At 44.0% G+C, this 15,452-nt stretch overlaps 1 protein-coding gene across 2 annotated transcripts in view; it reads left to right on the top strand.

The window, feature by feature from the left end:
* Positions 1 to 8,804: 8,804 nt before the first annotated feature.
* The window catches only part of NAB1 (NGFI-A binding protein 1), a 64,839-nt gene continuing 58,191 nt past the window's right edge, over positions 8,805 to 15,452 (top strand). The window contains exon 1 of one of the 2 annotated variants that reach the window (XM_073633171.1): positions 8,805 to 8,979. The gene's annotated coding sequence lies outside the window, so the exon portion shown is untranslated. The remainder of the gene's footprint in view (positions 8,980 to 15,452) is intronic. The other variant, XM_073633170.1, reaches the window with a different exon arrangement.

Raw genomic sequence — 15,452 nt, 5'->3', positions numbered from 1 at the left:
GAGGTGTCAGTGTATATAGAGGGGTGTCAGTGTATATAGAGGAGGTGTCAGTATATAGAGGAGGTGTCAGTGTATATAGAGGAGGTGTCAGTGTATATAGAGGAGGTGTCAGTGTATATAGAGGGGTGTCAGTGTATATAGAGGGGTGTCAGTGTATATAGAGGAGGTGTCAGTGTATATAGAGGGGTGTCAGTGTATATAGAGGAGGTGTCAGTGTATATAGAGGGGTGTCATTGTATATAGAGGAGGTGTCAGTGTATATAGAGGGGTGTCAGTGTATATAGAGGGGTGACAGTGTATATAGAGGGGTGTCAGTATATAGAGGGGTGTCAGTGTATATAGAGGAGGTGTCAGTGTATATAGAGGGGTGTCAGTGTATATAGAGGAGGTGTCAGTGTATATAGAGGAGGTGTCAGTGTATATAGAGGGGTGTCAGTGTATATAGAGGGGTGTCAGTGTATATAGAGGAGGTGTCAGTGTATATAGAGGGGTGTCAGTGTATATAGAGGGTGTCAGTATATAGAGGGGTGTCAGTGTATATAGAGGGGTGTCAGTGTATATAGAGGGGGTGTCAGTATATAGAGGGTGTCAGTGTATATAGAGAGGGGTGTCAGTGTATATAGAGGGGGTGCAAGTATATATAGAGGGTGGTGTCAGTATATAGAGAGGGGTGTCAGTGTATAGAGAGGGGGTGTCAGTGTATATAGAGGGGGTGTCAGTATATAGAGGGGGTGTCAGTGTATATAGAGGGGTGTCAATGTATATAGAGGAGGTGTCAGTGTATATAGAGGGGTGTCAGTGTATATAGAGGAGGTGTCAGTGTATATAGAGGAGGTGTCAGTGTATATAGAGGAGGTGTCAGTATATAGAGGGGTGTCAGTGTATATAGAGGGGTGTCAGTGTATATAGAGGAGGTGTCAGTGTATATAGAGGAGGTGTCAGTGTATATAGAGGGGTGTCAGTGTATATAGAGGGGTGTCAGTATATAGAGGGGTGGCAGTGTATATAGAGGGTGTCAGTATATAGAGGAGGTGTCAGTGTATATAGAGGGGTGTCAGTGTATATAGAGGGGGTGTCAGTATATAGAGGTGTCAGTGTATATAGAGGGGTGTCAGTGTATATAGAGGGGTGTCAGTGTATATAGAGGAGGTGTCAGTGTATATAGAGGGGTGTCAGTGTATATAGAGGAGGTGTCAGTGTATATAGAGGGGTGTCAGTGTATATAGAGGGGTGTCAGTGTATATAGAGGAGGTGTCAGTGTATATAGAGGAGGTGTCAGTGTATATAGAGGGGTGTCAGTGTATATAGAGGAGGTGTCAGTATATAGAGGAGGTGTCAGTGTATATAGAGGAGGTGTCAGTGTATATAGAGGAGGTGTCAGTGTATATAGAGGGGTGTCAGTGTATATAGAGGAGGTGTCAGTGTATATAGAGGGGTGTCAGTGTATATAGAGGAGGTGTCAGTGTATATAGAGGGGTGTCAGTGTATATAGAGGGGTGACAGTGTATATAGAGGGGTGTCAGTATATAGAGGGGTGTCAGTGTATATAGAGGAGGTGTCAGTGTATATAGAGGGGTGTCAGTGTATATAGAGGAGGTGTCAGTGTATATAGAGGGGTGTCAGTGTATATAGAGGAGGTGTCAGTGTATATAGAGGGGTGTCAGGGTATATAGAGGAGGTGTCAGTGTATATAGAGGAGGTGTCAGTGTATATAGAGGGGTGTCAGTGTATATAGAGGGGTGTCAGTGTATATAGAGGAGGTGTCGGTGTATATAGAGGAGGTCTCAGTGTATATAGAGGAGGTGTCAGTGTATATAGAGGGGTGTCAGTGTATATAGAGGGGTGACAGTGTATATAGAGGGGTGTCAGTGTATATAGAGGGGTGTCAGTGTATATAGAGGGGTGTCAGTGTATATAGAGGAGGTGTCAGTGTATATAGAGGAGGTGTCAGTGTATATAGAGGGGTGTCAGTGTATATAGAGGGGTGTCAGTGTATATAGAGGAGGTGTCAGTGTATATAGAGGGGTGTCAGTGTATATAGAGGGGTGTCAGTGTATATAGAGGGGGTGTCAGTATATAGAGGGGTGTCAGTGTATATAGAGAGGGGTGTCAGTGTATATAGAGGGGGTGTAAGTATATATAGAGGGTGGTGTCAGTATATAGAGAGGGGTGTCAGTGTATAGAGAGGGGGTGTCAGTGTATATAGAGGGGGTGTCAGTATATAGAGGGGGTGTCAGTGTATATAGAGGAGGTGTCAGTGCATATAGAGGGGTGTCAGTGTATATAGAGGAGGTGTCAGTGTATATAGAGGAGGTGTCAGTGTATATAGAGGGGTGTCAGTATATAGAGGGGGTGTCAGTGTATATAGAGGGGTGTCAGTGTATATAGAGGAGGTGTCAGTGTATATAGAGGAGGTGTCAGTGTATATAGAGGAGGTGTCAGTGTATATAGAGGGGTGTCAGTGTATATAGAGGGTGTCAGTATATAGAGGAGGTGTCAGTGTATATAGAGGGGTGTCAGTGTATATAGAGGGGGTGTCAGTATATAGAGGAGGTGCCCGTGTATATAGAGGGGTGTCAGTGTATATAGAGGGGGTGTCAGTATACAGAGGGGTGTCAGTGTATATAGAGGGGGTGTCAGTATATAGAGGGGTGTCAGTGTATATAGAGGGTGTCAGTATATAGAGGAGGTGTCAGTGTATATAGAGGGTGTCAGTATATAGAGGAGGTGTCAGTGTATATAGAGGGGTGTCAGTATATAGAGGGGGTGTCAGTGTATATAGAGGGTGTCAGTATATAGAGGAGGTGTCAGTGTATATAGAGGGGTGTCAGTGTATATAGAGGGGGTGTCAGTGTATATAGAGGGGGTGTCAGTATACAGAGGGGTGTCAGTGTATATAGAGGGTGTCAGTGTATATAGAGGGGTGTCAGTATATAGAGGAGGTGTCAGTGTATATAGAGGGGTGTCAGTGTATATAGAGGGGGTGTCAGTGTATATAGAGGGGGTGTCAGTATACAGAGGGGTGTCAGTGTATATAGAGGGGTGACAGTGTATATAGAGGGGTGTCAGTATATAGAGGGGTGTCAGTGTATATAGAGGAGGTGTCAGTGTATATAGAGGGGTGTCAGTGTATATAGAGGAGGTGTCAGTGTATATAGAGGGGTGGCAGTGTATATAGAGGAGGTGTCAGTGTATATAGAGGGGTGTCAGGGTATATAGAGGAGGTGTCAGTATATAGAGGAGGTGTCAGTGTATATAGAGGAGGTGTCAGTGTATATAGAGGGGTGTCAGTGTATATAGAGGAGGTGTCAGTGTATATAGAGGAGGTCTCAGTGTATATAGAGGGGTGTCAGTGTATATAGAGGAGGTGTCAGTGTATATAGAGGGGTGTCAGTGTATATAGAGGGGTGACAGTGTATATAGAGGGGTGTCAGTGTATATAGAGGGGTGTCAGTGTATATAGAGGAGGTGTCAGTGTATATAGAGGGGTGTCAGTGTATATAGAGGAGGTGTCAGTGTATATAGAGGGGTGTCAGTGTATATAGAGGAGGTGTCAGTGTATATAGAGGAGGTGTCAGTGTATATAGAGGGGTGTCAGTGTATATAGAGGGTGTCAGTATATAGAGGGGTGTCAGTGTATATAGAGGGGTGTCAGTGTATATAGAGGGGGTGTCAGTATATAGAGGGGTGTCAGTGTATATAGAGAGGGGTGTCAGTGTATATAGAGGGGGTGTAAGTATATATAGAGGGTGGTGTCAGTATATAGAGAGGGGTGTCAGTGTATAGAGAGGGGGTGTCAGTGTATATAGAGGGGGTGTCAGTATATAGAGGGGGTGTCAGTGTATATAGAGGGGTGTCAGTGTATATAGAGGAGGTGTCAGTGTATATAGAGGGGTGTCAGTGTATATAGAGGAGGTGTCAGTGTATATAGAGGAGGTGTCAGTGTATATAGAGGGGTGTCAGTATATAGAGGGGGTGTCAGTGTATATAGAGGGGTGTCAGTGTATATAGAGGAGGTGTCAGTGTATATAGAGGAGGTGTCAGTGTATATAGAGGGTGTCAGTATATAGAGGAGGTGTCAGTGTATATAGAGGGGTGTCAGTGTATATAGAGGGGGTGTCAGTATATAGAGGAGGTGCCCGTGTATATAGAGGGGTGTCAGTATACAGAGGGATGTCAGTGTATATAGAGGGTGTCAGTATATAGAGGAGGTGTCAGTGTATATAGAGGGGTGTCAGTGTATATAGAGGAGGTGTCAGTGTATATAGAGGGGTGTCAGGGTATATAGAGGAGGTGTCAGTATATAGAGGAGGTGTCAGTGTATATAGAGGAGGTGTCAGTGTATATAGAGGGGTGTCAGTGTATATAGAGGGGTGTCAGTGTATATAGAGGAGGTGTCGGTGTATATAGAGGAGGTCTCAGTGTATATAGAGGGGTGTCAGTGTATATAGAGGAGGTGTCAGTGTATATAGAGGGGTGTCAGTGTATATAGAGGGGTGACAGTGTATATAGAGGGGTGTCAGTGTATATAGAGGGGTGTCAGTGTATATAGAGGGGTGTCAGTGTATATAGAGGAGGTGTCAGTGTATATAGAGGAGGTGTCAGTGTATATAGAGGGGTGTCAGTGTATATAGAGGGGTGTCAGTGTATATAGAGGAGGTGTCAGTGTATATAGAGGGGTGTCAGTGTATATAGAGGGGTGTCAGTGTATATAGAGGGGGTGTCAGTATATAGAGGGGTGTCAGTGTATATAGAGAGGGGTGTCAGTGTATATAGAGGGGGTGTAAGTATATATAGAGGGTGGTGTCAGTATATAGAGAGGGGTGTCAGTGTATAGAGAGGGGGTGTCAGTGTATATAGAGGGGGTGTCAGTATATAGAGGGGGTGTCAGTGCATATAGAGGGGTGTCAGTGTATATAGAGGAGGTGTCAGTGTATATAGAGGAGGTGTCAGTGTATATAGAGGGGTGTCAGTATATAGAGGGGGTGTCAGTGTATATAGAGGGGTGTCAGTGTATATAGAGGAGGTGTCAGTGTATATAGAGGAGGTGTCAGTGTATATAGAGGGGTGTCAGTGTATATAGAGGGGGTGTCAGTATATAGAGGAGGTGCCCGTGTATATAGAGGGGTGTCAGTGTATATAGAGGGGGTGTCAGTATACAGAGGGGTGTCAGTGTATATAGAGGGTGTCAGTATATAGAGGAGGTGTCAGTGTATATAGAGGGGTGTCAGTGTATATAGAGGGGGTGTCAGTATATAGAGGGGTGTCAGTGTATATAGAGGGTGTCAGTATATAGAGGAGGTGTCAGTGTATATAGAGGGTGTCAGTATATAGAGGAGGTGTCAGTGTATATAGAGGGGTGTCAGTATATAGAGGGGGTGTCAGTGTATATAGAGGGTGTCAGTATATAGAGGAGGTGTCAGTGTATATAGAGGGGGTGTCAGTGTATATAGAGGGGGTGTCAGTATACAGAGGGGTGTCAGTGTATATAGAGGGTGTCAGTGTATATAGAGGGGTGTCAGTATATAGAGGAGGTGTCAGTGTATATAGAGGGGTGTCAGTGTATATAGAGGGGGTGTCAGTGTATATAGAGGGGGTGTCAGTATACAGAGGGGTGTCAGTGTATATAGAGGGGTGACAGTGTATATAGAGGGGTGTCAGTATATAGAGGGGTGTCAGTGTATATAGAGGAGGTGTCAGTGTATATAGAGGGGTGTCAGTGTATATAGAGGAGGTGTCAGTGTATATAGAGGGGTGGCAGTGTATATAGAGGAGGTGTCAGTGTATATAGAGGGGTGTCAGGGTATATAGAGGAGGTGTCAGTATATAGAGGAGGTGTCAGTGTATATAGAGGAGGTGTCAGTGTATATAGAGGGGTGTCAGTGTATATAGAGGAGGTGTCAGTGTATATAGAGGAGGTCTCAGTGTATATAGAGGGGTGTCAGTGTATATAGAGGAGGTGTCAGTGTATATAGAGGGGTGTCAGTGTATATAGAGGGGTGACAGTGTATATAGAGGGGTGTCAGTGTATATAGAGGGGTGTCAGTGTATATAGAGGAGGTGTCAGTGTATATAGAGGAGGTGTCAGTGTATATAGAGGGGTGTCAGTGTATATAGAGGAGGTGTCAGTGTATATAGAGGAGGTGTCAGTGTATATAGAGGGGTGTCAGTGTATATAGAGGGTGTCAGTATATAGAGGGGTGTCAGTGTATATAGAGGGGTGTCAGTGTATATAGAGGGGGTGTCAGTATATAGAGGGGTGTCAGTGTATATAGAGAGGGGTGTCAGTGTATATAGAGGGGGTGTAAGTATATATAGAGGGTGGTGTCAGTATATAGAGAGGGGTGTCAGTGTATAGAGAGGGGGTGTCAGTGTATATAGAGGGGGTGTCAGTATATAGAGGGGGTGTCAGTGTATATAGAGGGGTGTCAGTGTATATAGAGGAGGTGTCAGTGTATATAGAGGGGTGTCAGTGTATATAGAGGAGGTGTCAGTGTATATAGAGGAGGTGTCAGTGTATATAGAGGGGTGTCAGTATATAGAGGGGGTGTCAGTGTATATAGAGGGGTGTCAGTGTATATAGAGGAGGTGTCAGTGTATATAGAGGAGGTGTCAGTGTATATAGAGGGTGTCAGTATATAGAGGAGGTGTCAGTGTATATAGAGGGGTGTCAGAGTATATAGAGGGGGTGTCAGTATATAGAGGAGGTGCCCGTGTATATAGAGGGGTGTCAGTATACAGAGGGATGTCAGTGTATATAGAGGGTGTCAGTATATAGAGGAGGTGTCAGTGTATATAGAGGGGTGTCAGTGTATATAGAGGGGGTGTCAGTATATAGAGGGGTGTCAGTGTATATAGAGGGTGTCAGTATATAGAGGAGGTGTCAGTGTATATAGAGGGTGTCAGTATATAGAGGAGGTGTCAGTGTATATAGAGGGGTGTCAGTATATAGAGGGGGTGTCAGTGTATATAGAGGGTGTCAGTATATAGAGGAGGTGTCAGTGTATATAGAGGGGTGTCAGTGTATATAGAGGGGGTGTCAGTATATAGAGGAGGTGCCCGTGTATATAGAGGGGTGTCAGTATACAGAGGGATGTCAGTGTATATAGAGGGTGTCAGTATATAGAGGAGGTGTCAGTGTATATAGAGGGGTGTCAGTGTATATAGAGGGGGTGTCAGTATATAGAGGGGTGTCAGTGTATATAGAGGGTGTCAGTATATAGAGGAGGTGTCAGTGTATATAGAGGGTGTCAGTATATAGAGGAGGTGTCAGTGTATATAGAGGGGTGTCAGTATATAGAGGGGGTGTCAGTGTATATAGAGGGTGTCAGTATATAGAGGAGGTGTCAGTGTATATAGAGGGGTGTCAGTGTATATAGAGGGGGTGTCAGTGTATATAGAGGGGGTGTCAGTGTATATAGAGGGGTGTCAGTGTATATAGAGGAGGTGTCAGTGTATATAGAGGAGGTGTCAGTGTATATAGAGGGTGTCAGTATATAGAGGAGGTGTCAGTGTATATAGAGGGGTGTCAGTGTATATAGAGGGGGTGTCAGTATATAGAGGAGGTGCCCGTGTATATAGAGGGGTGTCAGTATACAGAGGGATGTCAGTGTATATAGAGGGTGTCAGTATATAGAGGAGGTGTCAGTGTATATAGAGGGGTGTCAGTGTATATAGAGGGGGTGTCAGTATATAGAGGGGTGTCAGTGTATATAGAGGGTGTCAGTATATAGAGGAGGTGTCAGTGTATATAGAGGGTGTCAGTATATAGAGGAGGTGTCAGTGTATATAGAGGGGTGTCAGTATATAGAGGGGGTGTCAGTGTATATAGAGGGTGTCAGTATATAGAGGAGGTGTCAGTGTATATAGAGGGGTGTCAGTGTATATAGAGGGGGTGTCAGTGTATATAGAGGGGGTGTCAGTATACAGAGGGGTGTCAGTGTATATAGAGGGTGTCAGTGTATATAGAGGGGTGTCAGTGTATATAGAGGGGGTGTCAGTATACAGAGGGGTGTCAGTGTATATAGAGGGGGTGTCAGTATACAGAGGGGTGTCAGTGTATATAGAGGGTGTCAGTATATAGAGGAGGTGTCAGTGTATATAGAGGGGTGTCAGTATATAGAGGGGGTGTCAGTGTATATAGAGGGTGTCAGTATATAGAGGAGGTGTCAGTGTATATAGAGGGGGTGTCAGTATACAGAGGGGTGTCAGTGTATATAGAGGGTGTCAGTGTATATAGAGGGTGTCAGTGTATATAGAGGGGTGTCAGTGTATATAGAGGGGGTGTCAGTGTATATAGAGGGTGTCAGTGTATATAGAGGAGATGTCAGTATATAGAGGGGTGTCCGTGTATATAGAGGGTGTCAGTATATAGAGGGGGTGTCAGTATATAGAGGGGGTGTCAGTATATAGAGGGGTGTACAGACAGTACAGAGTTGTGTATAGAATCCCTCTCACACCCCACCCCAGGCTTGATGATGATGATGGAAGTGGGAAGCACTCCTCTCCTCCCCTCCTCTCAGGGATGGGGTCACAGGGAAGGATTCTTTCTCCTTCTCGTCTCTTTCCTCCCTCAGGAGGGAGATTCAGTATTTGCTATTCCATCCAGCTAGTACGATCCTGCCACCCACGCCCGGGCCGCCTCCCACGCCAGGATCTGCGTCACCGGCCCTGAGTGGGAGGCAGACAGACCGAGCTGTGCTGTGTAGCAAGAACGGAAGATCCCATTGTGTCCCCAAACACGGGGGGGTGGACGTGCTGCGAACACCCAGCCTCCTGCCAGAGGAAGGCGAAGCCTAGAAGAATCACCCCCCTCCCCCTCATTGTATGATCCTAGCCTGAGAGCAGGGGCTGCTGTGCTACAAAGTATCTGCAAAGTATCCTGAGCTGAGATAGGAAGGGAAGGGACAGGTACCGCCTGAATGGGGCCACTGGGACTCTGCTGATTCCTCCACAAGTTCAGGGCTGGTCTTCTGGAAAGTAAGTGAGATGTGGGGAAACTGGGGGGAGGGGACAGCAGAGACTTATGTCACCTGGACAAGTAGCAGCAGAATATGGGATTGGATTGAACTCTGATCAATAAATAATATTGATGAGGAATATGTAGAGCCTTCTATGTTAGAAGAGTCAGGGCAGGTTGTGTCTTCATTGTCAGCTTCACCAATTTGTTCTTCCAGTACACAGAACCCTGCACACTTCTGTCACCCCAGGAGATGGGGGTACAGGGTCCAGTCCTTATCTTATCCCACCTATAAGAACAGAGTGTGTGCAATCACTATACAATACACCCCTATTATCTCTCTTATTAAAGTTCAGTGTGTGCAATCAGTATGGAGTATACAGAGCACCCCCTGTGAGATCTGCACATTATAAATACAGCAGGCAGTACCCCTCAACCCTTTATTATCTCTCTTATTATAAGTACAGTGTGTGTGCAATTAGTAGACAGTACCCCCCCCCCCCCCCCCCAGCGAGATCTCCTATTATACCTAGAGTGTGTGTGTACAATCAGTATAGAGAATACACTGTACACCTGAGAGATCTAACTTATTAAAAGTACAGTGTGCAATCAGTAGAGCAAACCCATATATTATCTCATTTATTATAAGGAAAGTGTGTGTGCAATCAGTATAGAGAATAAAGTGCACCCCCAGATCTCATTTATTATAACCACAGCGCCCCCCGTGCGCAAGATCTCTTATACATTGAGTGTGTGCAATTAGTATAGAGAATACAGTGCACCCCAGACCTCATTTATTATAAGTACAGTGTGTGTGTGCAATCAGTATAGAGAATAAAGTGCACCCCAGACCTCATTTATTATAAGTACAGTGTGTGTGTGCAATCAGTATAGAGAATAAAGTGCACCCCTAGATCTCATTTATTATAAGTACAGTGTGTGTGCAATCAGTATAGAGAATACAGTGCACCCCCAGATCTCTTATTATACATTGAGTGTGTGCAATCAGTATAGAGAATACAGTGCACCCCATATATCATTTATTATTAGTACAGTGTGTGTGCAATCAGTATAGAGAATAATGTGCACCCCCAGATCTCATTTGTTATAAGTACAGTGTGTGTGCAATCAGTATAGGGAATACAGTGCACCCCCAGATCTCATTTATTATAAGTACAGTGTGTGTGCAGTCAGTATAGGGAATACATTGCACCCCCAGATCTCATTTATTATAAGTACAGTGTGTGTGCAGTCAGTATAGGGAATACATTGCACCCCCAGATCTCATTTATTATAAGTACAGTGTGTGTGCACTCAGTATAGAGAATAATGTGCACCCCCAGATCTAATTTATTATCTGTACAGTGTGTGTGCAAATAGTATAGAGAATACAGTGCACCCCCAGATATCATTAATTGTAAGTACAGTGTGTGTGCAATCAGTATAGAGAATACAGTGCACCCCCAGATCTTATTTATTATAAGTACAGTGTGTGTGCAATCAGTATATAGCAGGGGTAGGCAACCTGGGGCCCTCCAGCTGTTGCAGAACTACAAGTCCCATCATGCATCTGGGAGTAATTGTAACTGCCAGCCTTGCAATGCCTCATGGGAAATGTAGTTCCACAACAGTTGGAGGGCCCCAGGTTGCCTATCCCTGGTATAGAGAATACAGTGCACCCTCCAAATCTCATTTATTATAAGTAGAGTGTGTGTGCAATCAGTATAGAGCAGCTTTTGACAATCAGGGTGTCTAGGCAACCTGGGGTGCCTTCAGGTTTCTTCAAGGGTGCCTTGGCAAAATGCCTAAAAAATTGCCCAAAAATTGTACACAAGCCAGCGGGTGAACCACCCTGCCTTTTCATTACACAAAGCCATGTGTTTTCATTGTACTCCATTACAACCTTTCAGCGGCCAGCGTCCTAACAATTGGCTCCCGCTGCTGTCTCAGCCAATGATGAGGGAGAGTCCCAGGAAAGCCGAGGCTATCACGAACATCGCTGGATTGGAGGAAGCTCAGGTAAGGATTGGTGGGGGAGGGGCGCTTACACAGAAGGTTATTTACCTTTTTGCATTGAATGCATGAAGGTAAAAAAACCTTCAGCCTTTAGAGCCTCTTTAATGTAATCTTGCCATTACAGAGTATGCAAGTTGCCACTTGTAGCTTGTTTGCAAAGTTGGAGGCTTCAGGACTGTTATTCTGATCCTCTTCACTGACTAGCAAGTCAATGATTTCACTTAGGCCTCATTCACACAGACTCCGCTTCCACGGAGTCTGCCTCGGTCTGCCGGCTCAGCGGGAGATCTCTCCATTGATCTCCACTGAGCCGGCAGATGACAGGTCCCTCTCTGCTCACTGAGCGGGGAGGGGCTTGTCAGGCACCGCTGCTGCCTATGGAGGGATCGGATGAAAACAGACAGCATGTCCGTTTTCATCAGATCTCACCCGATCCAATCCGCCAGCGACGGATCCGGTCGTAGGGCCATCCGTCTGCTTTCAGCGGATTGGACCGGGTAGGATGTCAGCGGACATGTCTCCGCTGACATCCGTCGCTCCATAGGCTAACATGGAGCGCCCGTTCAGGTCTGCCGTCAAAACTGACAGGCAGACCTGAACGGTCCGATCGCGTGAAAGGGGCCTTACTGCATGTTTTTACCAGTGGAGTCCCTCACTGGGTGGTGAAGTGGGCATTAGAATAACAATCCCTGTTTGCACCTTTACAAATACAGTGATGCCTTGGTTCACAAACTTAATTTGTGAAACGACTCTGGTCGCGAACCGAATTGATTGTGAACCGAGGCAAATTTTCCCATAGGGTTCAATATAAATCAGATTAATCCGTTCTGAACTTTTCTTTTTTTTATATATAAAATTATGAAATATATGTACACTACAAAAAAAAGGATTTTAAACAGGATTTATTACATACGGTCTTTTACATTAAGCTGACCTCTTTCATGTCACATCTAAAAAGAAAAAAAAACTATAGCTCCTCTTTAATTTTTGTTTGAAACAATCCCATACCCTAATGTAAAACGGACCTTCAGTCATTTTTTCAACTTTCCATCTAATAAATCTTCTGCCCTTGTGGTTTTAACTTTGGATAGTAAAACATTTTTTTTCTGGGAGTAAATACTTTATACAGCCACTTCCTGTTTCTTGTCTGGTAAAAATCTTAGGCTTATGACATCATGCACAGGTCTCTCTCACTCTCGTGAGAGTTTGCCAGGAAGGGAGGAGGTGTTGAGTCATAGGAGGGCCAATGAGAGCTGCAGAGCTGGAGCTGTGTCTGTAAATACAGGAAGTGAACAGGCAGCTGCCCACAGTTAAAATGGTTTCAGCCAGACTCAGTGGAGGGAGATTTCTGCAGCATATTTGGCAAGTACAGAATCACAGTATATATAAAATAATATGCAAAGTGGTTGGAGGGAAGCTTCAGAATGGCAAAGATGTTTTTATTACAAATTATGTGAGCAGACTGCAGCTCCTCTTTAAAGTACTAATCTAGGGGCCATAAAACAGCACTGTGCATCCAGGAAAAGATCATCTGAGGGTGTGATAAAGTTGACGAATTCATATGAACTTTTTTTTTTCGTGATTCCCAATCAAGTGAGCCCACCCTCATGGCAGTCAGGGGGCAGAAACCCCTATGGGAGTGGACAGGTTCTCCTGAGACTCTCATCTTGCACTGCTCTTTTCAATATGAACGTGTCAGGGCAGGGAAGATGGCCGTGGCTCGCTCGTGTTCGTGAACCAAAGCCGAGTTCGCGTACGGAAGCAACGTTTTGTGAACGCTTCAGTTCGCGAACCAAGTTGTTCGTGAACAGAAGCATTCGTGAACCAAGGTATCACTGTACTGTAAGCCTGAAAAGACAGCTTTCATATCTCTATGCTCATGGGGTTTTTAAAGGTAACCTCTAAGGATATTGATATAAATATATATATGAATTCGACAATGCTGATTTGTTTTTAAAGTTGCAGACTCTGCAGCTGTTATCTTCATTCAGATCAATGATTCTCTAGGTTATGAAGCCATGTGAACAAGCTTGTAGCCAGAGAAGGGTGAAAAGTTTGATCTGACTTAGGCCCCTTTTACACAACCGCGACTTCAAAGTTGCATGATTTTGCCGCGATTTCGTGGCCACAATTTTGCCGCGATTTCAGGGAATGCCTCTCATCAAAGTCAGAGCAAAGTAGTGCAGGGACTACTTTAAAGTCGGCACGACTTGAAGTCGTACTAGTATGAATGGTTTGTCATTGAAAATCATGGGGAACGACTTGTCATGCGACTTTGCAGTCCCAAATCGTAGGACAAGTCGTACAAGTGTGAAAAGTGCCTTACTGCTTTTGTCAAATCAAGGCCCAACTAGGTATTGAAGTCAGGATCAGGATTGCATCCCTGTAGTCTGCACATTTAAAGCAAATCAGCATTGGCAGCTACCATATTTCTTTCCTTACAGGTTAAGGATTAATTTACATCAGCACAGAGGGCTGCACAGTGTGAAGCGGGGGGGGGGGGGTGTATATGCATGCAATTGGGAGGCTCCTAAGAGTGATAGGTGTTTGCATTCAGTTGCCTGTACGAATCAATGCCATGCTGTCGCTGTATGCATGTCATCACACATCCGAGCATTTGCATATGTACAGGCACACCTGAGCAGCCCTAGACACAGACAGTATTTGTGCCCAGGGCCGCTCATCTATCCCTGTTTGCATACACACACACTAGCAAACATCTGTTACTCCAGGGAATACTTTTGGCTAGAGCTGCATGATTAGTCGTTAAGAATCGAGATTGCAATTCTTTCCCCCTCACGATCTTAACAAAGCATTTTCCGGATTCTATGCAGAGTTCTCTGCTCAAGCCGACAGCTGTCAAAAAAAAAAAACCAGGCCAGGCAGTCTGTCAAGTTTCACAACATTCCTCAGCCCTGAGCTAACTATAAACATTGTAACATTTTGTTCTTTAGATCAAAGGAATAAACTTCGGTCTGTAAATGAGGGAAGTTTAATCACTTAAAGTGGATGTAAACCCAATGTCATCCTTTCTAAACTACTGCCATAGGGGTTATCTATAAGGATATACATGCCTCCTGCATGTATCTTTACCTGTCAAATGTCTCCCCTCTGTCTGTTATGAGAGCCGAAAAAATGCAGATTTTGTGGGTGGGTCTGTTGTCTGAACTTCTGCTATGATCTCTAACATCCAGTGAAAAGACAGGAAAGTAACCACATGACTTCAGCATGCCCAATTATGCTGAGGTGTGGAACAGCCAATCCTTGCAGAGCTGAAGAAAGGAGTGGGGGTGGGAATTAAAAAATAATGAATGTCTTAGGCTAGTGCACGAGATGTGTAAATCACCTGTCACTCACAGCAAGGGGGAGGATTTGACAAAGTTTTTCTCTGTTTGTCAAGTTTGATATCACAGAACAATAAAAGAGGATTGCTCAGAGCTGGATTAACTCTTTGTGGCAAGACTGGGCTCAAATGATAGAAAATCTTATACTCTACATTACGACATCAAAAAAATAAATACATTTTCGGGTTTACATCCACTTTAAAGACTAAACCTTTTTATGACACTTGTTGGTTTCAAATTAAAAATCATTATTTTTTGCTAGAAGATTACTGAGAATCCCCAAACATTATATATATGTTTTTAGCAGAGACCCTAGAGAATAAAATGGTGGTCGTTGCAATATTTTATGTCACAGTGTATTTGCGCAGCGGTCTTTCAAATGCAATATTTTGGGAAAAACATACACTTTAATGAATAAAAGATAAATAAACAGTAAAGTTAGCCCAATTTTTTTGTATAATGTGAAAGATGATGTTACGCCATTAGAATTGTGATCTTTATTCTAAGCAAAAAAATTGTGATTTTCATTTTTCCCAGAATCGTGCAGCTCTATTTTTGGCTATTCTATCCCAGATAATACACTCTAATTAATTTTATATTGCAAGACTTGTCTTTTTCTGTTTGATGCCTATTCAAGTGCTTGCTTATTGTCCCGATGCTAGACAAGTTCAAGCAAACATCTACCTGAAGTTTATGCTTTTTGTTTTTGTGCACTCTTTTTTTTACATTTTTTTCAGTCTTCTAAGACAATGCAGTGTGGTACTGGGAAAAAAATACAAAAGAAACTATGCAATGTACCAATGGACAATTTGTACACAGTTAAGAGCTTTAGCCACTATATTAATTTTTTTTATAGCCAGGGTACTGGGTGCATAGCTGCAGATGAAAAACCCACCTATATAGATTGTCTGCCCTTCCATAAGAAGAGAAGAGCAGTAGGCAGCAATATTTGAAAGTAGAATCCTTTGGCAATAGGCCAACCGCCGTTCTTCAAAAAAGGACTGTCCAAAAAAAATAAAATTGACAGGCAATCATAAAAAAAAAAAGCTAGGCAGGCCATAGAGGGGCCATAGAGGAGGCAAATTTATTTCCTGCAACCAAGGGTTGCAGGTAAGAAATTTGCACTATTTTTT

The sequence above is a fragment of the Aquarana catesbeiana genome, linkage group LG06, assembly GCF_042186555.1.
Source record: "Aquarana catesbeiana isolate 2022-GZ linkage group LG06, ASM4218655v1, whole genome shotgun sequence".
Classification (NCBI taxonomy): domain Eukaryota; kingdom Metazoa; phylum Chordata; class Amphibia; order Anura; family Ranidae; genus Aquarana; species Aquarana catesbeiana.
This window is presented reverse-complemented; position numbering and strand designations above follow the sequence as displayed.